Raw genomic sequence first — 23160 nt, 5'->3', positions numbered from 1 at the left:
GCTTTGGAGGAAGTTTCTGGATTTAAATCCTAGCTCATCTTCTTGCTAACCAGATAACCTTGGTCCTACTTACTAAACATGCCAGTGGCTCATTTCCCAGGTGATAATCATACAATTATCCCCTTGGCTTATCTAGGGAACTGGTTAGTTAATATGTATAAATTTATCCAACAATGATGAGCATAATAAGCTCTAAGTGGTCCATTGTCAGATTGTTTTTTTTTTTTTTTACTTCTGCTAAAAGTGACAGAGAGAAACTGGTTTCAGATATGTAACAGAAGAAAGACAGTTTGAAGAGAATGTCACAGAACACAAAAAAAGAGCTAATGCAACCTAAAAGAAGTTGTAAGCAGTGCTGAGGGCCTAGTTTGTTGGAGATCAAGGAGAAGTAGAGCAGCCAGCCATCTTCAAGTCCCCATCTTTCAGCCTGGTATAGGCAGGCACGGAGGAAGAAGGCATCGGCAGTTGAGTTGGTCCAAGTAGAAGCTGTGATGGAAGACAAAGCATTCACAGATAACAGATAGATTGAAGTAATAAAGGAACCTAAGCCAGACATCTTAGGAAAGGAAGGAGGCACAACAGAGAAGAAACATAAGAGGACTAGAAAAGATGACAAACTGGCATTGTGTGATTTTCCGAGCAGGGGAGCTAGAATATGAAGGATTACAGTAAGGCGGCATTCATCCTTCTGAGACACTCCATGGACATCAAGGGGCCTTGCCTTCCTGGCGGTGGGACAGAGGGAAAGGGTGGGGCTAACATGGCCACAATAAAGAGAATTGTGATGGAACCAGGTGGGGCTGCTCTTGAGGGCCAAGAGTGGACCTACATTTTCTGGGGTCGGGTTAGATACTGGACACTCAGGGTGCCCTATGGCTCTGTAACATGTGTCTGCGTGGTGCGGAAGATGATCCTGCCCAAGTCTTCCCTGTGAGTCTTTCGAAGCCCTTGAGCCCCTTTGGCCACCATGCAAGCCAGGGTCTACTGGGACCAATGGCGCTTCCAGCACCCATACTTGATTAGACATTGGGAAACCTTGGGTGAAAGACAAACTAAATCCAGGTTTGTTGGACCCACCTGGAAGGAAGCGGAGAAGCACCACCTAGCCCCTGCTAGGGGTCAGCCCAGTTCCATGGACTGCTGACTGAGCCACTGACTCGGCCTGGGAGGTGGGGTGGGAATGACAGACACAGGCCCTAAATGAAGGCCTCAGTATTGAAATGCAGAGTAGATTACTTTGGGAACTTCTGGTTAAAAAATTGGATCAAAGTGGGAGGGGTTTTGAAGGGAGGATTTAGAAATTAGCTGGAGGAGGGGCAACTTCAGAAACCAACAGCGAGTTCCCTAGGTGGCACCACTTCAATCATCCTAGCTTTGCCTGGCTTTAGAATCCGGAGTAAAGGCCAGATCCCTCAGCCAAGAGCAGTGTGGCACCACTGAAATCGGGTAGCAGCAGAAACATGATTTTTAAAAAGTTTTTGAAAATGTTTCTCCTCCAAAATAAATCTCAGCACTCTACCTATGCCCTGCGATATAGTTCCTAGCTGGTTCTTTTTTTTTCATAATACCACCTCCATCCTCCCTACTCTTATTTTTACCTTAGATTGTTTTTATTCTTTTGCCCCTTGTGGTGGAGGTAATATTCATTAATTCATTAATATTCATTAATACTACATAAATAAAACCTAGTGGCAGAGAATTCCTATTGTGATAACTGATTCCTCTGCTTTTTCCTGACTTTTGGGTGCTTCTGTTTTAATTTTACATATTATACAGGAAGGACCAAGAAAGCATCACCCTTCAGATGTCACCGCCAGGCAGGTAATGACTACATAAACTAAAATTATGGTTGTTTCAATGCTGCTTTTAGCTTAATCCTTTACCTGGGGTGATCCGTAACGTAACATTGTAGGATTTGTATTAACTAGAGGCTAAGGCAATACTTTTCTTCAGACTCTGCAATCTTTAGACTATTATTGAAATGGTTTCAACTAGGGTAATCTAAATGGCTTATAGTGTAATTTTTAATGTAACGTTTGATACATAGGTCAAAGGTAGGTAGCATATATAATTGATAAAATAGATTAATAAAACATACCTTTAATTTATGGTGTAATTATCCTTGTGTCTCTCTAGGAACTGCCTCCCTATATTGCTCACCTGCATCTCTGTCTTGAATTTTATTTTTATCTATTTCTTCCTTTTAACAATTTTTCCCATGTATATAGTGTTGCTTCTTCTTGGTTTTAAATTTTGTAAATACAGAATCAAATAAAATTCAATGTCTGAGTCTCTTCTCCACATTGTGCCCTAAGGTAAGTCTATATTGCAGTATGTAGCCATCATGCCTTTCTTTTCAATTGTTTAGAATTTCATATAAGAAAATATCAGAACTTTCTTCCTCTTGTGAGGCATCTCCTCCTGGATGTTAAAGAGCCAGCTCCTATAATGGACAGTACTACTGTGAACATTTGAGTGCATGTCTTTTTGCCCTTTGGACAAAAACTTCATTCACTTGCTTATTTAATGCAGGATTGAAATGGCTGGATGATAGAGAAAGGAAATCTGTCATTGTTTTAGAATAATGGCACATTGGTTGCAAAGAAATTATACTAATTCACAATCCCATTGGCTGTGGTTACACAAGTTCTCATTTACTCATGATCTAATACTATGTTTCATTTATCTTCAAAACATTCCAGTTTAATGCCCTATGTCTATGTTGCTGCTACTTAGAGATGACATACAATGGTGACATAAAAAAGCCATGTGAAATGCAGTATTTAAGAGGAATAAAAAGTGTACTTGTTTACTTATTTCTTAATATATATATCACATTAATATATATCATATATATTAAGAAATATACACATATATACATACATATATACACATATATATGCATACATATATATGTGTATGCATATATGTGATATATATCATATATCATATATATTTAGTCATAATTGTACACAACACTTTTGTTTTATTTATTTATTTTTATTTTTATGTGGTGCTGAGGATCGAATCCAGGGCCTTGCATGTGTTAGGTGAGCACTCTACCACTGAGCCACAACTGCAGCCCCTTGTTTTCTTATTTCTATGACATAAATCCCTCTGATATTTTAATTAACATTATATTTTAAATACAATTGAACACATATATCCTAAATTGGGGTTAATAGAAATGTGCACAGGCATGAAGTGGGAATTGGGAGTGAATAGTCTCTTTTGAAAGCTCTGCTGATGCTTCAATATGTTTTGTTTACCTATGAACCATACATTTAAAAGAAAGGGGTTTTTCTACTTCTATTAGTTATATAAATCATATGTGTGGATTTATCATTTATAATGACACAAATGATATTGATATTCCAAAAATAGAATCAGCATGTTTATATTCATATTGAACAGTATTTTTTCTTTTAATTTTCCTAAAGTCTGCAAATAAACGTATTCAGAATATGAAAAGCCTAAGGAAAGAGAAGAAGAAGTTAGAAAAGAAGTTTGCAACGCCTGCCCCAATTCCAGAACCAGGACTCATAGTAAGTGTCGAGGTGAAAATGAAATTAACAGATACTTAGATGCTATTGACATCCTCATCTTTAACTCATGTAATAGTCACTGTAAATTTTATTTTCCCCCTTTCCTTTAAGAAATTTGTGATTTCTGGGAAGGTACCTTAAAACTCCTCTTATCAAGCTCTCATTATCTAAATCATCTTTGTGCTTTTATCCTGGAGGTGATGTGGTTTAATGAAGAGTCTGATTTTTGAAAACATGAAACCATGTTGTTCTGGATTCCAGTTCTTGTTTTGCCATGTTAGCAGACTACCCAAGATTCTTCACTTAAATCTTTTGCATTACATTATTTATGAAATAAATTACAATATCTCCCAACAAATAGTTATTTAGCCTACGACTGAGCATTTGAAATATCAAGAATCTCTTCAGACCAGTCACAATTTATTTCATCTTTGCATATCTTTGGCAATGATTTAAAAGGTCTAATACTCAATACGTTTTGTTGTGCCTATGAGTTTTGCAATGTGGTATTGAAGTATATTTCTTGTAGTTAGGCATAAAACCCCCATGACCCTTCTACTTGAAAATCCTTCACATATTCAAGGGCAACTATTACTTTCCATCAATTTCAGACCTTTGTTTAGCACAAAAAAAATCCATTTTTCATCAATTCCTCTTTCAATCTACTATAAAGCCTGGGGCTTTATACAGACAATCATCAGGATCATGTTTGTATTTTGTACAGAAACATTCACTTCTTTTATCAGCTTCATTGAAGTGCAATTGACATATGATAAACTGCACATAAAGACTACTTTTTTATATTTTTGAAATATGTACACTCAAGAAACATTTCCACAATCAAAATAATGAACATATCTATCACCCTGAAATTTTTTTCTTATGTCACCATTTTTTAATTAAAAGAGTTTCTTTTTTTCTAAGGCCATTTAGGTATATAGAAAATTTGAGCAGAGAGTTCCCATATATTTCTTCTCTTCCTCTCACAAATTTCCCTATTATTGAAGTCTTGTTTTACTGTGATTTATTTGTTATGATTGATGAGCTACTATCCTTACTGTTAGCTAAAGCCTATAGTTTATATCAGGATTCATTTTTTATATTGTACAATTATATGGATTTTGACAAATGCATGAAATACCTTGCATCCACCATCACGATTTCACATGCAATAGTTTCTCTGCCCTGGAAATCCCCTGATTCCTTCCCTTAAACCTTTGGCAACCACTGATCTTACTTTTTCTGTAGTTTTGCCTTTTTGCAGATTGTCATATAATAGATATCATATAGCAAGCCTCTGTCACTTAAAAATGTGCATTTAAAGTTTCTTTATATTCTTCATGATTTGATAATCCAGTTCTTTTTATAACTGAAAAAGAATTCCATTTTATGGGTATACCAGAGTTAGTTCATTCATTCATATATGAAAAGACATCTTGGTTGCTTCCATTGTTTTTACCATTTCAAATGAAGCTGCTATAAATATTTATATACAGGTTTTTGCATAGTTGTGTTTTCAAATCATGTAGACAAATACCTGAGATTTATTTTGCTGGATCATGTTGCAAGACTGCATTTAGCTTTATAGGAAATTGACAAGTTGTCTTATAAATAAGTTAAATGCATCATTTTGCATTAGTGGACAGCAACAAATGAAAGTTTCTGCTGCACAAATTTTTACTAACTTTGTTTTTTTTTCCATGTTTGATTTTGGACATTCTCATATCTATATAGAGGTATCCTATTATTGTTTTAATTTTCAACTCCCTGGTTATGGGATGTTGATCATATTTTCATATGCTTTTCTTTCAACTGTATAATTTCTTTGGTGATGAGGTACCCTTTCCAATGTTTTAGCCATTTTTTAGTTGGGTCATGTATTTTCTTGGTCTTGAATTTTAACAGTTTTTTTTAGTATTTTTTGGATATCATTTTTTTATCAGTTACGTGTTCTGCAAATATTTCTCATAGTCTATGACATAATTTTATTTTCCTTCTTTTAACATTATTTTCCTTGATCAAAACTTTTCTTTTCAAATGATAGTTCCATTCCCAGTTTTCCAAGCAATTTCCATACTGATTTACATATTGACTGCACCAATTTGCAGTCCCACCAGCAATGTATGAGTCTGCCTTCCCCCCCACATCCTTGCCAACACTTATTGTTGTCTTCATAATAGCTGCCATTCTGACAGAAGTAAGATGAAATCTTAGAGTAGTTTTGATTTGCATTTCTCTAATTGCTAGAGGTGATGAACATTTTTTCATATATTTGTTGACTGATTGTATACCTCTTCTGAGAAGTGTCTCTTCAGGTCCTTGGTCAAATTACTGATTGGCTTATTTGTTGTTTTAATGTTTAGTTTTTTGAGTTTTTTATATACCCTAGAGATTACTGCTTGATCTGATGTATGAGGGGTAAAAATTTGCTCCCAAGATATAGCCCCACTGTTCACCTCACAGATTATTTCTTTTGCCGAGAAGAAACTTTTTAGTTTGAATCCATCTCATTTATTGATACTTGATTCAATTCTTGTGCTATAGGATTCTTATTAAGGAAGTTGAGGCCTAATCAGACATGGTTACTTTTTCTTCTAGAGGGTCTCTGGTTTAATTCCTAGGTCCTTGACCCAATTTGAGTTGAGTTTTGTGCATGGTGAGAGAAAGAGGTTTAATTTCATTTTATTGAATATGGATTTTCAGTTTTCCCAGCACCATTTTCTGAAGAGGCTATCTTTTCTCCAATGTATGTTTTTGGTGCCTTTGTCTAATATAATTGTAATTTTGTGGGTTAGTCTCTGTGTCCTCTATTCTGTACCATTGGTCTACCAGTCTGTTTTGGTGCCAGTACCATGCTGTTTTTGTTACTATTGCTCTATAGTATTGCTTAAGGTCTGGTATAGCAATGCCACCTGCTTCACTCTTCCAGCTAAAGATTGCTTTAGCTATTCTCTTATTTTTCCAGATGAATTTCATGATAGCTTTTTGTATTTCTATGAGGAATGCCATTGGGATTTTGATCAGAATTGCACTAAATCTGAATAGTGCTTTTGGTAGTATGGTCATTTTGATAATATTAATTCTGCCTATTCAAGAGCAAGGTCTTTCCATCTTCTAAGGTCTTCTTTGATTTCTTTCTTTATCCCTCTCCTAGATCTATACCTAAAGGACTTAAAAAATAGCATACTACAGGGACACAGTCACATCAACGTTTATAGCAGCACAATTCACAATAGCTAAACTGTGGAAAAAAACCTTCAGTAAATGAATGGTTAAAAAATGTGGCATATATACACCTGGAATATTACTCAGCAATAAAAGAGAATAAAATCATGTTATTTGCAGGTAAATGGATGCAGTTGGAGAAGACAATGCTAAGTGAAGTTAGCCAGTCCCCAAAAAACAAATGCCTAATGTTTTCTCTGATATAAGCAGTCTGATTTATAGTGGGGTAGGGAGGGGGAGCATGGGAGGAATAGACAAACTCTAGATAGGGAAGAGGGGTGGGAGGGGAAGAGAAGGGCGCAGGGTGTTAGAAATGATGGTGGAATGTGAAGAACATCATTATCCAAAGGACATGTGGTGTGAATATACTTTATATACAACCAGAGTTATAAAAAGTGTGCTCTATATGTGTAATATGAATTGTAATGCATTCTGCTGTCATATATAAAAAATCAATAAAAAACCTTTTCATTTTTAATGATGTTCAGCTTCTCAGTCACTTGTTTCATGGATCATGCTTTCTCTTATGCACTTGAAAACTTATTGCCAAATCCAAGGACACATAGATTTTCTCCTGTGTTATCTTCTAGAAGTTTTAAATTTCTATATTTTACATGTAAGTCTGTGATCCATTTAGAGTTACTTATTGAAAGATTTAAGATCAGTTCCTAGATTCATATTTTTGCATGTAGCTATCAAATTCTAGCAAAATTATTCATTCTCTATTCTGTTGCCTTTCTTCCTTAGTCAAAGATCTGACAATGTATTTGTGTGGTCTATTTCTTGTCTTTTCTGTTCCATTGAATTTTATTCTTTTGCCTGTATAACATTATCTTAATATCTATAAATTTAGAGTACCAATTCAAGTACTATTTTGATAATATTAATTCTGCCTATTCAAGAGCAAGGTCTTTCCATCTTCTAAGGTCTTCTTTGATTTCTTTCTTTATCCCTCTCCCAGATCTATACCCTAAGTACTTAAAAGGACTTTTTTTTCCATCTCTTTCAATGTTGTGTTAGCTATTCTGGCTCTTTTTCTTTTCTGTGCAAACTTTAAAATTAGTTTATTCATATAAATAAAAGTAACTTTCTAGAATTCTGATTGGTATTGTGTTGGATCCATAGATCATTTTCTATGGACCAGACATCTTACCTAATGCTTCTACTACATATATCATCTCTTACTTTAAATCAAACTCTCAATGCTTCTCAAATGAGATCAAAGATCAATTTTGTTTGATACTTTTTTTTGGCTTTGTTTTATTTTGAAGTAATTGTGGACTAATAATATTGTTACATAAAATCAAAATGCTATAGCAGGACCAAATTGTTGTAAAGAAACCTAAGTGGTTACTCTAGATTTTTCTACCAACATTGGTCTAGAAGAGGTAATAAATATAAGACTTATACCAGAATCCGGAGCACATAATAATACTACTTTAAGTTGTACTTGTTCTTCTTTTACCTTTTTTCTCTTATATCTTTGCAAATTATATATATGAGGAGCATCATTACTAATACCCTCCTCTCATGATTTATGATTAAATTGGCCTTTGACTAAGTCAATGGTTTGGGTAGAAAATGAAGGCTAATATTCATATAAGTATTAACAAATAGGCTGTGCACAAAACAGAGAATGTATGATACGGCTAGAACACCAAAACGTGAAAACAAATTTCAAAAAATGGTTTTATCTTGTTTATTTAGTCTATGTTACAAATATTTCCTAATTATGTTGCTAATTATATGTATCCATGGTTATTAAAATTATCCTGAAATATTATGTTTATAAGCCTGTGAAACTGATAATGTACATATCTTTTCATTTTCACTTATTTCATTTTTCATGTTGCTCATATCATTGTGAGTCATTTCAAGACTTAATGACTCCTAACAGATGCCCACAATATGTTCTGTTTTTCCAGTCACTCACAGACAACTTGGGAAAGAAAATCCCTGTGTTTAACATTTATGACATATCCATTTTGTTCAAAAATGACTTTGATCTTTTTTTTGAACTGATACATATTGGGTTTTAGAAATTATTTCTGTTTGTGTTATTTGTTGTCTGACACACATGGAATTTTTTTTAATATCATATTCTTCTCCAGGTAAGATTTATTTGATAATATTTTTCATGTTTGGCTTCTATTTGAATGTGACCTTACATTAATTTACAATAACATTTCTAGCTATTGAGAATTGTTATATGCAATACTATTTACATAAAATATTTCACCCTCTGAGAGTTTTTTCCCAGATAATTTTTAGTTTGCATCAGCACTTTTTTTACATCAATTTTAATTGAATTTCTTTTTCTTTGTGTATTTTAATTTTGTGTAGTGGTGACCTTGATAAACCTGGAGTCTACAGGGAAGAAACCATGTTCCAGTCGAAACGTATGCATTTTTAACATCAAGTGGCATATCAGGATTTGACTTCATTTGAATAATAAGAGACAGTATTCTGTCATTTCTGCAAAATAAACACAGAACATGCAGTTAATGGCCAAGCTGCAGGCTCTTGAATTTTATTAAACAGCATATTGCACTCCCACTTTCCTTTTGTTTTTTTTTTCTTTTTCTTTTTCTTTTTTTTTAAATGGAGATTTTCTTCTTTCCAATAATAATAATAATAATAATACTTAATATATGTAGCCTTTTGAAATATTGTACTCATTTTTATATATTTGCATTCAATATGTTAATTTTGATATTGAGAATTACACTTTAATAACAGAAAGGCTGATTTCTGCTGCATAGTAATAATGACCTGCCTAAACAAATGTTTAAATGTTTTTAAACAGTCAGATGAATTATTTTTTAATATAAATAAAGTCTGTATTGTATGTTGACATAGCAAATAAGATTAAGTAACTACAATCTTTACTTAAGGTAAGATGTGATTCATTTTACTTTTATATATGATAAATAATGATTATATTATGTGTCTTTCTAAAATATTTACTTAAATAGATAAGTAATTCCTAACTTGCAAATGCAAGAGTCACATTTTTTTTTCCTAAATTAAATAACTACCAGGGCTGGGAGTATAGCATTCATGAGGCCCTGGATTCAAGCCCTAGCATTGAAAAACAAAAACTACCAAAGATTGGATTGATGTGAACAATATATTTGGTAACTGCCAGAATTTGATAAGTTGCCACATGTACTTTTATAAGGAATTCTATTAAAAATCATGGAAGTAACCCCAATGTGGTCCCACTGTAAGCAAGTAGAGACTAAGAAAAAAAATATTAAAAACAATGGTTTTCCAGAAATCAAACACAAGTTAAAGAAGAGAAAAAAAGAAAGACTTGTGATGCTTCAGATAAGACAAATAAGCAAGATGAGATTTATGATTATGGAGGAACATTCTGTATCATGATGCAAGGAAGTTCATAAGCAGAGCACAGCAATTTTCTTCAGTTAAGAATGAGTTATGGGGGCTGGGGTTGTGGCTCAGCGGTAGAGCCCTAGCACGTGCGAGGCCCTGGGTTTGATCCTCAGCACCACATAAAAATAAATAAACAAAATAAAGGTATTGTGTACAACTAAGAAATAAATATTTTTTTAAAAAAGAATGAGTTATGAAACAGAGATAAGAATTCAGATCAGGCATGGTAGTACACGCCTGTGATCTCAGCAATTTAGGAAGCTGAGGCAGGAGGATCGCAAGTTTGATCCTCAAACTTGGATCTCAACAACTTAGTGAGATCCTGTCTCAAAATAAAGAGAAAAAAAAAAAAGGCTGAGGATATAGCTCAGTAGTAAAGCAGCTGGGGGCTCAATCCCCAGTACAAAACCAAACACACACACAAAAAAAATTGCAGGAAGTCTGGTTTAGCTGAAAGCTATTGGGCTATGGGAAGAAATTCAGATAGTGAAGACTTTGCAGAGACCTTTATAGAACTTCCTATTGTTTGTACTGACTCTTTGCTGAGTGCTAAGTTGCTCCTGCAGTCAAATGGGTTATCTTTGTCTCCTCCATAGGTAGGTAGTTAAGGATTGGCTAGTTATAAGGTGAACAACCCCTAGCAGTCACTTTACATAGATATTTGAGTATTGACAAGCTAGCCTTCAGAGTCCTTGTTGATCAAGTGAGGCATTTAGAGAGACATCAGTGGACACATGCCATAGCAGCAAATCACCCCTATTAGAAATGTATCCTAGGACCAGCCTAAGGAAGTTTAACAACTTTAAAATATAGTAGTCTCCCCCTTTCTTCATGTAGATACATTCCAAGATCCTCAGTGGATACCTGAAACTGTTCTTACTACTGAAATGTATATAAACCATGCCATTTTCTATACATACAAACATGATGAATTTTAATTCATAAATTAAACACAGTGAGAAATTAACAATACTTAATTAGAAAATGGAACATAAAATATACTGTAATAAAAGTTATGTAAATGTAGTTTTTCTCTCTTAGAGTCAAGACAAATGCCCATATTTTCAGACCATGTTTGGCTAAGGATAACTGAAAATGAAAAGTGGAATTTTGAACAAGGAAGATATTCTAGTCAGATTTATCTACAAGTCACTGCCAACCATAACAAAGGCCAACACTTCAAAGGAAGAGTACAAAATCCAGGTACGTAATAGACACAATGTCTAGTATCTAATAGAATATTACTAGGCATGCTGAGGTGAAGCAAAATGAGCACATAATGGAGGAAACTCAAGCCATAGAAAATAGAAACTAAAAGACATAGTAGGATTATAAAAAAAAAAAAACACCAAAACACAAATTTTAAACAAATTAACTATGTGCAATAGTTTAATGGAAAAAAAAATGGACCCAAAGAGAGAAATGAAAGACATTAAAAAGAAAAAGGCTGGGCGCTGTGGCACACGCCTGTAATCCCAGCAGCTCAGGAGGCTGAGTGAGAAGGATCATGAGTTCAAAGACAGCCTCAGTAATTTAGCCAGGCCCTAAGCAATGTAGGCAGACTCTGTCTCCTAAATAAAGTATTTTTAAAAAGGCTGGGATGTGAATCAGTGGTTAAAGAGGCCCTGGGTTCAATCCCTGGTACAAAAAAGGAAAGAAAGAAAGAAAGGAAGGAAGGAAGGAAGGAAGGAAGGAAGGAAGGAAGGAAGGAAGGAAGGAAGGAAGGAAGGAAATGGAAGTTATAGAACTGAAAAATATCTGAAATTTTAAAATTCACTAAAAGATATTAACAGAATATTGGATGTAAAACAAAGTCAATGAAATTGAAAATTAGCCATAAAATTAGCCAAACTGAAATAAATAAATAAGATAGAGAATAATAATGGGAAAATTATTAGTGTCTCATGACCTATAAGACCATATCAAGTGAACATAGCTGAATAGGGTGGAATTGGAGTGAAAACCTTTCCAAAACTTTTCCAAATGTAATAAAAACTAAAACTACATATCCAGAAAGCCTAAAGAACATCAGACAAGATAAAGATAAATATTGTCTAAGCATTCCAACCAAAAGATAATGCCAAGAACCACTAATGAATTGAGAGTATTTTCTACTTACAAGACTAAAGTATTTAGTTTCACAGATGCTGGAAGAAGACAGAGAGTCCACCAGGTGCAGACTAAAGACTTGTCTACTTCTGGCACAGTAGCCAGCAACAAATGCAGGTTCACCTTTGGTCCCTTGTCTTCCCAAGTCCCAAAAGAGTGAGGCCGAAGTGCACAGCCATGGAAGCCCCTATTTTATGTAAGTGGTTGCTGGCAAACCTGCCCAACATTTGCTCTAGAGGGAGAGGTAATATCTGGTAATATCAACATTGAACAAATCTACTCCAGAGGGAGATTCTCATAAGATATTTATTATACAAACATTGTTGAAAAGATATTATAGAAGGGGAAGAAAATTGAAACCTTTGGTCAAAAACTATACAGACACAAGAAGGAACCATGGAAGATTTTTCTCCTAACAGGCCAAGATTGTCAGGTTGGAGTAAAAGGAAGAAGAAGGAGAAGGAGAAGGAAAAGGAGAAGAAAGAAGAAGAAAGAAGAAGAAGGAAGAAGAAAGAAGGAGGAGGAGAAGGAGGAGGAGGAGGAGGAGGAGGAGGGGAGAAGAAGAAGAAGAAGAAGAAGAAGGAGGAGGAGGAGGAGGAGGAGGAGGAAGAAGAAGAAGAGAGGAGGAGGAGGAGGAGGAGGAGAAAACAACAACAATAACAAAACCAACTACAAACTCTCCATTGGACACTTTATGTATAAACATTGATAGGTTAAAAATAAAAGACTGGAATACTATGTCTTATACAAAGAAATTTTAAAGTGTTGATAGCACACAAAGTAGTGTAGCAAACATCATATCACACACACACATGGACACTTGTAATAGTAAAAAGGTCAATTCATCATAAAGACATAATAATTGCATATGCTTCCAATAACAAATCATCAAAACAAGCAAAATCTGACAGAACTCAAACAATCCCACAATTATAATTAAAAACTAAACACTCATTTCCTGGCAATTGATGCAACAACTTGACGTAATTCACATATTTAGAATATTCTACCCAGTATCATCATAAAACATATTAAGTGTACATGAAGCATTAAAATATTCCATCTACTGGACCATAATGTAAGGTGTAGTGAATTTCACAGGATTGAAATAACAGAGTATGGTCTTCAATCTCTTTGAAATTAGTGAAGAAATCACATGTGAGAAATTTGGAAGTTGGCAACATTTGTAAATCAAACAAAAAATAATGTATGGGTCAGTCAAAGAAGCATCACATTGAAAAGCAGAAAATATTATGTACTAAAAGAAAATACAAAAGTTTTATATTGTTAATATAGCTACAATAGTAAAGAAAAAATTAGAGGTGGTCTTGATGAGAAAAAAAAAAAAACTAAGATGAATGATTTTATCTTCCATGTTATGAAAATGGAGGTGAGGGACCAAATTAATCCCAAGTAAGAAGAAAGAAGGAACTATGGAAATGAGTTAGAAACAGATAATGGAACAAATAAAACCCAAAAATTGTATTTTAAAGATCAATTAACATTAATAACTATAGGTTGATCAGGACTAAAAGACAAGGTACAAATAACCATTATTGTAGGTATTCTGACCCTGGAAATAGACAGGGAAGTGTTCCCCTGGTAAGCAAACTCCCAGGGGGGTAACTGGTGCCCTGATTGCCAGGATTGGAATGCCCAGCTATTCCCTGCTGAGGCTATTAAGATAACTATGAGGATGTACTACCTGGTTTACATAGTGACATCTTTGAAGGAGAGAAGCTCTGTGTTTGCATTAACTGCAACCTCATCTCAGTCAGCAAGCATTCAGGGTTAAAGGAATACTGGTCAAAGTCTAGTCTCTGGTGGTGGGTAACATGTAAATTTGGGGATTAGTAAATATGACAGCAGAGAGGGATAGGCATTGTTTGCACCTGCCCTGTGTGTGTGTGTGTGTGTGTGTGTGTGTGTGTGTGTGTGTGTCTGTCTGTCTGTTCTTTGTGTGCCTCTTCCACAATTCTCCCCACACAGGTGTTCTTTAACAGCTGGCATCCAAGGGCAGGAGATCCCACAAGTCCTCCCAGGCCACAGAGAGTTTGGAACAAGGAAATTAGAGACTCCTAAGGACGTCCAACAGATAACAGGGGAAGGGAGTGGCTCACGCCAGCTGGAGGCGGCCTTGGTCCTTACTTACATCATCTGGATCCCTAATCAGTTGGGCCATGGGAGATTCTTTGTCTGACCTGCTGGGGTGTCACCGAGTGGAATTTTTACTGCTCAGCAAGGCTGGACATATTGTGATAGTGATCTGGCCGTCTTGCTGTAGGAGATAGATTTGTCCTGTCCCTGGAATCCAGGATCTGGGACATCGCATTCAAAGGACTGAGAAACAATAGGTGAAATTCTGCATGAGGAACCACATGCCCCTATATCCATTTTGCAGGTGTGGTATCCCTGTAGGGATGCTATTGACCTGGCTTCTGCCTCACAGCCTGCCTATTCAGCTCTTTCTGCACCTATGAAAGAGAGATGCTGTAGTGCTAGCAGCCAAGCAGCCTTTTTGTCTCCAGCTAGATCCAAGTTAATTGAGTGTTTGCATCAAGCTTCAGAGGAAGGGGAATTTAATGATTTAGCTATCTGTTCCACTGGGTTAAATTTCGCTGGTCAGCAGAGCATAAGCAATTACCTTCTGTTCTATTTGATGAGGTGCAATGTACTGTTTTAGAAAATTAGAAAAATCACTAAAAACAGTAACTCATAAAGCTGCCTTGTTTGCCACTGCCTTAAAACACACACACACTCACACACACACACACACACACACACACGCCCACTCAAGACAAAAGGAGGAGGAACTAATTTCTCCAGCCCTCTCAGGATCCCATGATGCAAGAAGTGTTTCCAATACAGAGACCTCTCACCTCATTTCACAAATCCTTTCACACAGAAATAGATTAGATTAGATTACTACTAAAGACATCTGAATGAGGTTTCCCAGGGACAGGGGCCATAGCTCAGCTTAAAGAGTGTTTACCTCACATAAGAAAGATTCTGGGTTCAGTCCTCAGCAACAACCTTTAAATGAAAGGGAAGATAAAAGATTAGACTTTACTGTTACTGGAACATGTTTGTTAATTACTGAAAGTAGACCTGAATTAACCTTTCGCTTTAATGAGCAGTCAATTATAAGATTATCGGGCACAAATAGTAATGTCATGGACTTAAGGGGCCACTCCAGTTTAGGAAAAAGAAAACAGAAATAAACAAGTATTCAAAACCTCCCTGTGGCTACCATGCTCTGCCCTTTCCAATCCACAACAACTCATTGCTTATGTTCAACCATGTGTGGAAACTGTTACAAGATTTGCAAGATTTAGGGCCGGGGTTGTGGCTCAACAGTAGAGCACTGGTCTAGCAAGTGTAAGGGCCTGATTCAAGGGCCTGGGTTCAGTCCTCAGCACCACATAAAAATAAATAAGTAAAAATAAAGGTATTGTGTCCAACTTCAACTAAAAACATAAATATTTAAAAAAAAAAGATTTGCAAGGTTTAGAACAAAAAAAAAGAAAACAGAAAAAAAAGCAACTCTCCAGAAAGAATATAAAGTGCAATACCATGTTCTAAGGAAATAATCTTATAAAAGAAAGAATGGTTACAAAAATTTTCCTTACTTTTTAACTTCTGCAAGATTTCTTTTCCTAGCTTTATATTTAAAATGTGAATTACAGCTCTTATATGATTTACTAGGGTTGCAAAAAAACAGTTTGGAAAAAAGAAGAAAAAAGTGTCACTTTTAAATCCAAGCCACTTGGCTGGCTATCTTATCTGTTTTCAGTCAGCTTTCTTAGCTAGCTCCTCCCTCTTCCTAAAATTGCAACACAAAATGGAATGAAAAAAGTAGAAAGATTTCAAATGTGCAAGTTTTCTTTCTTCAAAAAAGTTTTATTTTTTCTTTAAGAATTTCACAGGTTTCCAACTGATTCTTATCTGAGTTAAAAGTATATTCAGACCTGATAAAAAGGTTGATAACACTGTGATATAAGTTTTTTTTTCAGTTTTTTTTATTTTTATTTATTTATTTATTTATTAGTTGCCCAAGACAATACAGTGATCTTGACATATCATACATTTGATTCAAATAGGGTATGAATTCTCATTTTTCCACATGTACAGATTGCAGCATAGTCAATGTAAGTTGATATGTTTTTCTGATTAGTCTTGTTTTATCTAATTATAAAGGTTTTTATACTCTGTTTTTATGCAAAGGCCAATTTCTCAGAAGTTAAGTCATAAATACATTCAAAGATTTATTTTAATAAATCCTAGGAAAATATAAACATGTCTGTGTTAGGGATAAGTCTAGTAACCACAAAGGACACAAATACTAGCTATATGATTTCAATGTCCACCATGGGTTTTTAAATCTTATACCTGATATATCCAATTACACAGATCTGTCTTATGTCTATATATTATATGATTGATATTAAATTGACATTTAGACAAATGAGTGCTCAGTAAAATTTAAAGAATTAAACATATCCAAATAATTTAAAATCAAATAATTACATAAATATATATAGATGTCTTTAAGGTTATGGTTCATGGGTTTTTCTAGGTGGCCAAACAATAGTCTTAATTTCTAAAAAATATCTGAGATATATTATTCATAACTTCAAAAATTTTTTCAGCAGAGAAAGGATGATTAATACTATTAATCATGTTTTTCTTATGTTTTTATGTTACAATTAAAATGAGTGAATTAAATTTAGCATAAATGGGATTAGTATTCATAAGTATGGTTTCTTAAATAATTAAATTAAAAATTACAGCTGATGCCAAGCTGATCTCTCCCTTTGTTTTCAGTTGTTAGATAAATAGGATCTGCCTCTTTTCTTGTTTGACTCTTCTTTAAAACAAGCTCTACAAAGAATTAATGAAAACAGTGATGGTAGATGGACTTTCTGTATCTAAAATGCCATTATCATTAGTTTTTGTTGGAGAACCTATGCTTTTGCAACAATTGTTGCTATTCATAATAAGAAATTATATATAATAAAATGGTTATATTCTCTTCAGTTTTCAGGCTTTAATATTTTGCCTTTTATTGATATATATTCTCAATTAATTGCTAATGGTCATATTAAAATTTTATCCTTAACAGGCATGAATATTCATGTTTTATACCTTCTTTATGGGAAAAATTTATATCTCTAATATAGTTAACCCTATTATCAAGTTGTATTAACAAAATTTAAACATTTAAACATGTTAAATTTAAACATGCCTCATGATGGACAATTCTCTTTGTTATGTCAGGTTCCTTAATTATATCCCTTTTCCTTAATTTCTACTGTTCCTCTTATAGATGGAATAATGGTGTATATGGGTGGAGGTAAACAAAGAGGAGTATATCTATTTTTGTTATGGTAAGGACTATTATACCCTACCTCAGATTTCTTCACAGCAAGTTGAGTTAGCTACCATTATCCTGATGCTGAAATTGGTTTCTACTATTTTAAGTGTCATTACAAATTCTCAATATATAACTAAGCTTGTGCCTCATATTTCCATGGTTGTGTTAGTGCCTTCCTTTGGATTCCAATTCACTGTCTCTTTTTTAACCCTTTAAACTCTTTTCCAGCACTGCCTTATACATCTCCCATCTTCCTTGCTTAGGTACATAGCCACAAGATTTCTAAAACTTTGGTGGAGGGTGACACTCGCACAGATGAAACCATGAAATCCCTTTATCCTTTATTTTCAGATACTGTGGAATCCCATGGATTTTTTCATTAAATTCTTGATCACTAATAAAAATGTTTTTCATCTCTTCTCAACAGGCTCGTGCTATAGTCAACAACTATTCTCACTGTGTACCCTTTCAGGCTCCTATGTTGAAATTTATAAATCTAAGGGGGCTACATTCCAATGCACTTTGGTAAATGGATGTTACCCATTTCCCTCCCTTTTCATCCTCACTCCTTTCTTTATGTTTTTATTAATACCCATTCTGGGTTTATTTAAGCTAATGCCCACAGGTCTAAAAAAAGGTATCTACTTGCATTTCTCATTTATTGCTTTGTTTTGCCACATTGGGCAAACCTATTCATTTAAAGATGGATAATGCCCCTGCATATACATCTCGTGCCTTTGCACAATTTTGTAATCAATGAAATATAATTTTAAAGCATAAACTTATTCATAATCTTATTGGACAAACTTTGATTAAATGAGCGCATTGTACTCTTAAAACTTGCCTTTTAAAACTAAAACTAAATAGTGAGAATCTAACCTCTCATATTAATAATGTTTTAAATATTGTTTTATTTAAAGTTAATGTGCTCAATATGCAATGCAAAGTTAATATTCACAATTAGTTGTCTACTTTGGATAGAAGTTTTATTCCCAAACAGCTATTACTAAATATTTATGTAAAACATAGTGTTTCAGACCCAGGATGACAAGACCCTATGTCTCTGATCACTTGGGAAAAAGGATAGACTGCTACACTTACAGGTCCTGTTTGGACTCCAGGTTGATGCATGAGATCATTATAATTATGCATGGACATCAGGAACTTCTCAACCCAGTTCCCAAGTTTTGTTTGATCCTGGATGAGGAGAGTCCCACCAATCAAGAGGACAATGACCACTCTCCTCGAAAGAGAGAAAACATTAAAGGAGGACAAATAAGAAACACTGAAAGAGGATCCCAAGCTTCTTGGTTTCCAGTGACTTGGGGAGACAAAATCTTTAACAGCCTCAGCTCAACATCTGTTGACTCAAATGGGGTTAAAATGTACTCTTGAAAACTTACTGCTTTGCTTGCTAAACTCACATAAAACTCTATAAATAATGTTTTGATTCTTATGGTAATGTTATTCTGCTGTTGTACCCCAGTTGTGGGAAATTTAGTTCAGTCAGACTCCTGGACTTCTAGAACCCATTATAATATCTGGGTTCACTTGGCTGAAATTATTATATACCTGCAAGAATGTTGCATGGTACCCATTGTTGTCTTAACAGATTAACTGTGTTCTTACCATCCTCACAGGGTTTAATGGGCCACCATCATGCACAATGTATTCATGGAGGTCTATTTCTGTTGATGATATACTGTGATGATTCAGTATATCTTCTCTAAGACAGAATTTGACGCTTTGACATTTTCCTTAGTTGATATCTCTATACTAGTTGTTGGGGCTTACAAAACCACTATGAAGCTGGCCTGTGCTATGGTCTAGCACACTCTATGGCCATTAATATGCTTAACAAGGAGCAAAAAACAACACTGTAAAGCCAGTCTTGATAATTGGGTTACTATTGATTATCTCTTGTTGTTACATCATAAAGGATGTCAGGAGTTTAATAATATTTGTTGCTTCAATTTGAGTGATAACAGTAATTCTATTTCAAGGGAGTTAAATTACCTTAAAGATACCATTAACAAGGTCCAACAAGATGATGGAGGTTTAGACCTGTTGGATTGGCTAACTTGGTGGTTACCCAATTTCACCTGGGTCAAACAGTTATTCATAGGTGGATGTTTACTGCTTTGGGGATTGTTATGTGCGCTTGCTGCTGTCAATGTCTGCCCTATTTTTTGCCTCCACCAGAATTAAGAAGAAAACAGATATTACTTATCCAGAAGGCCCTAAAAAAAGGCGGGGGCTGTAGGTATTCTGACTGTGGAAATATCAGGAAAGCATTCCTCAATGAGTAAACTCCCGGGGGTTACTGGTGCCCTGATTCCCAGGATTGGAATGCCCAGCTATTCCCTGATGAGACTATTAAGATAACTATGGGGATGCACCACCTGGTTTACATAGTGACATCATTTGAAGGAGAGAAGCTCTGTGTTTGCATTAACCTGGACCTTATCTCAGTTAGCTAGCACTCAGTGTTAAAGGAATACTGGTCAAAATATAGTCATTAGTGGTTGGTAATATGTAATTTTTTGGGTTATTAAAGATGACAGCAGAGAGGGGTAGGCGTCCTTTTTTTCTGCCATCCTTCTGTCTGTTTGCACCTGCCCTATATGTGTGTCTGTTCTTTATGCACTTCCTCCACAAGTCTCCCCCTACAGGTGTTCTTTAACACATTATTATGAAGGTAAAACAACTTTGAAAAAAAAATTCTGCCATTTCAGTTTAAATGTGTGTGTGTGTGAGTGTGTGTGTATACAACTATCGATGTTTGTATGTGAATTAAATATATCCTGAATTACACACTGAAACTGAATGCCATTGGCAGCTTTTCAGAAGGAGGTTAGAAATTTGTGACTGGCACTAGTATGGCAATATGTAAAAACGTGGATGTGTAACCGATGTGATTCTGTAATCTGTATACGGGGTAAAAATGAGAGTTCATAACCCACTTGAATCAAATGTATGAAATATGATATGTCAAGAGCTTTGTAATGTTTTGAACAACCAATTAAAAAAAGAAAAAGAAATTTGTGACTGGGGTCAAAAAGAGAAATACATTTTTTTGTGTATTTGTTTTCACTCAATTCTTTATGTAACCATCTGCATTTTTACAATAAAAAGAAACAACAAAAAAAAAAAAACAAGGTCAAAGAAAGTTTTCACCAGATAAGAGTTAAATAGGTAAGAAAGTCCTCACTGAAGACTATTTTATTAAAGGAAAAGAGAAGGCAATTCCTCAGAAAGTAAAGGAAGGGGAGATGTTAAGCACTGAACTGTCTTAGAGGGAAAGGACTGGAAAACATTGAAAGGTTGGTCAACTTGGACCATCTGTTTGCCTTATTGGTACGGATGGAAATCCTACCTTTCCGTAGAGACCAGGAGTTAGGAGTTATCTTTCTTGAATATTGCATTTCAGAGAGAGAACACTCAGGTCCTTGAGAAAGAGAGTTTTGGCTTGTAGAAGTGATAAAAGACTAGGATAAAATTTACATCTTGGAGAGGAAGGGAAAGAAATTAAAACTGCAAATTTCTCATGTAAATGGTACAAGAAAATGAAATATAAACTCATTGTTAAAACTGAAGAATTGAAAATACCAAGAATGGCAATAATATGTGATAAGGTTTTAAATGTACCATACCATACAAACACACACACACACACACACACACACACACACACACACACACAATACATAATACATTCCCAGTTGGAATTTTAGTAATTTAAACTAATGTTATCATTTAACCTAAAAATTCTATCTTTATATTTTTTCTCATGGAAAATGAAAACATATGTATAAATAAAGAATTTTACAAAAATGTTTATTCCTAATAGCAAAAAATTGGAATCAACCCGTACACACACATCAATAGGCAAATCTGTGGAGAAATAATGGAAAGTGCTTGGAAAATATATAAAATGTAGAAAGCATTTTTTAATAATAATTAAAAACAAAAGTTCCTTTCTATGCAGAAAATCTCTCCACAAAGGCAGGAAAAAAAAGAACGAAAAAACTTTTATCACTGAATAAACATTAACTCTATGTATCATGGGCACTCTGCTAAAGAGATGTCAGTGTTGGTGGTGGTTGGGGGGGATCTTACCACAGGATATATCCCAGCAGATACATTCCATATGTTGATTGTTCTTATCTAAAGGAAAGAATAACACATCTTTTAATGAGCAAAGAACTGTATCTTATAGCCAAATGCCTATACATTAAAGTACCATGAAGATAGGACCACAGGTGTCACCCTTCTGGATATTTACTAAGAGAAAGTTACTAAGTATACAAATATACTTCTGGGATACAAAACTGGGAAAAGACTTACTTTGCTTTTTGAAAAAGTTGTACATATATCTCAGTGAGATACTGGGAGCAGTTAGAATTTCAAGATTTCTAAACAAAGTTCTAAAGAGTAGTTATAAAGAGTAAGAGATGGGTAGTTTACATTTTGCAATAGAGATAATGCACTTTTTTCTTTATAGATTTGCTTTTAATCTTACAAAATTTCATGTAACAGAATAAAAGAAGAGAGTACTGTTTCATTTAAGAACATGAGAGAATTTCAAAGACATTGTGATATGCAAAACTAACATATTTCATATCCCATATATTTGAAACTTCTTAAATACCATGGAAATATGAAATTATCTGTTGCTTAGATCTAACTATGTGATATATAAGGTTGGTGGGGAATGAATGGGTACTATAGAACTTCTGAAGCTTATGGAAATCTTTCACATCTTGAATAAGTGATTTATTTCATGGCTGCATTTGCTTATTAAAACCCAATTAAAATAAGTGCACATTATAAGTAAATTATTCATCTATATTAAATGAGCCTGTAAGAATATAGATTAAAATGTGAAGAGTGGTTTCTGAGTCGTTAACTGTCACTTTTTATCCTCTTTTTGAAAAGTTTGAAATTTTTTCCACCGAGCAGGAATGCTAGAAAAAAATAATAAATGAAAGTGTCATTGTGAAGATACGATCAATCGTCTATTAACGTACTGGAAATGAATCTAATCTTTCATCCTAACCTTTCTAATTCAGCATCTACATTGTAATAAGATGCCCTGGTTATTCTTATGCTTATTAAAATTTAAGAAGTACTTCATTGAAATATTTCTGAATAGATGAAATTTTTTTTTTTAATTTTTTATTGATTATTTAAAGCATTACATAGCTCATGATATATCATCTTTCATACATTAGACTCAAATTGTGTTTTGAACTAATAGATGAAATTTTATCGTTGCTCCTGGAAAGATAAATGAATCCCAAATATCAGGAACTAGTGGAAATTTCTATTAAAGCCAGCTAAGTGTGCTATCCTCGACTTTCAATTTTTGGTTTTAATTTCTTGGAGGCCAGAGTCGCATCTCATAGAACAGCAAAAACCCTCCAGAGGTATAAACAGAGAGGCAAGAGAAGCAGGAAGAGCTTTGAAATCCACCGCCGAGTATCTCTCCGCGGACAGCGGGTGTTTCCT

The 23160-nt window shown here is 34.5% G+C and overlaps 1 protein-coding gene across 2 annotated transcripts in view; it reads right to left on the bottom strand.

Annotated features, from left to right (window-relative positions):
- The window catches only part of GAS2 (growth arrest specific 2), a 365744-nt gene that overhangs the window by 208415 nt on the left and 134169 nt on the right, over positions 1–23160 (bottom strand). The window lies entirely within an intron of this gene.

Source organism: Spermophilus citellus, assembly GCF_964194105.1.
Source record: "Spermophilus citellus genome assembly, chromosome: 2".
In the NCBI taxonomy this organism is placed as follows: domain Eukaryota; kingdom Metazoa; phylum Chordata; class Mammalia; order Rodentia; family Sciuridae; genus Spermophilus; species Spermophilus citellus.
This window is presented reverse-complemented; position numbering and strand designations above follow the sequence as displayed.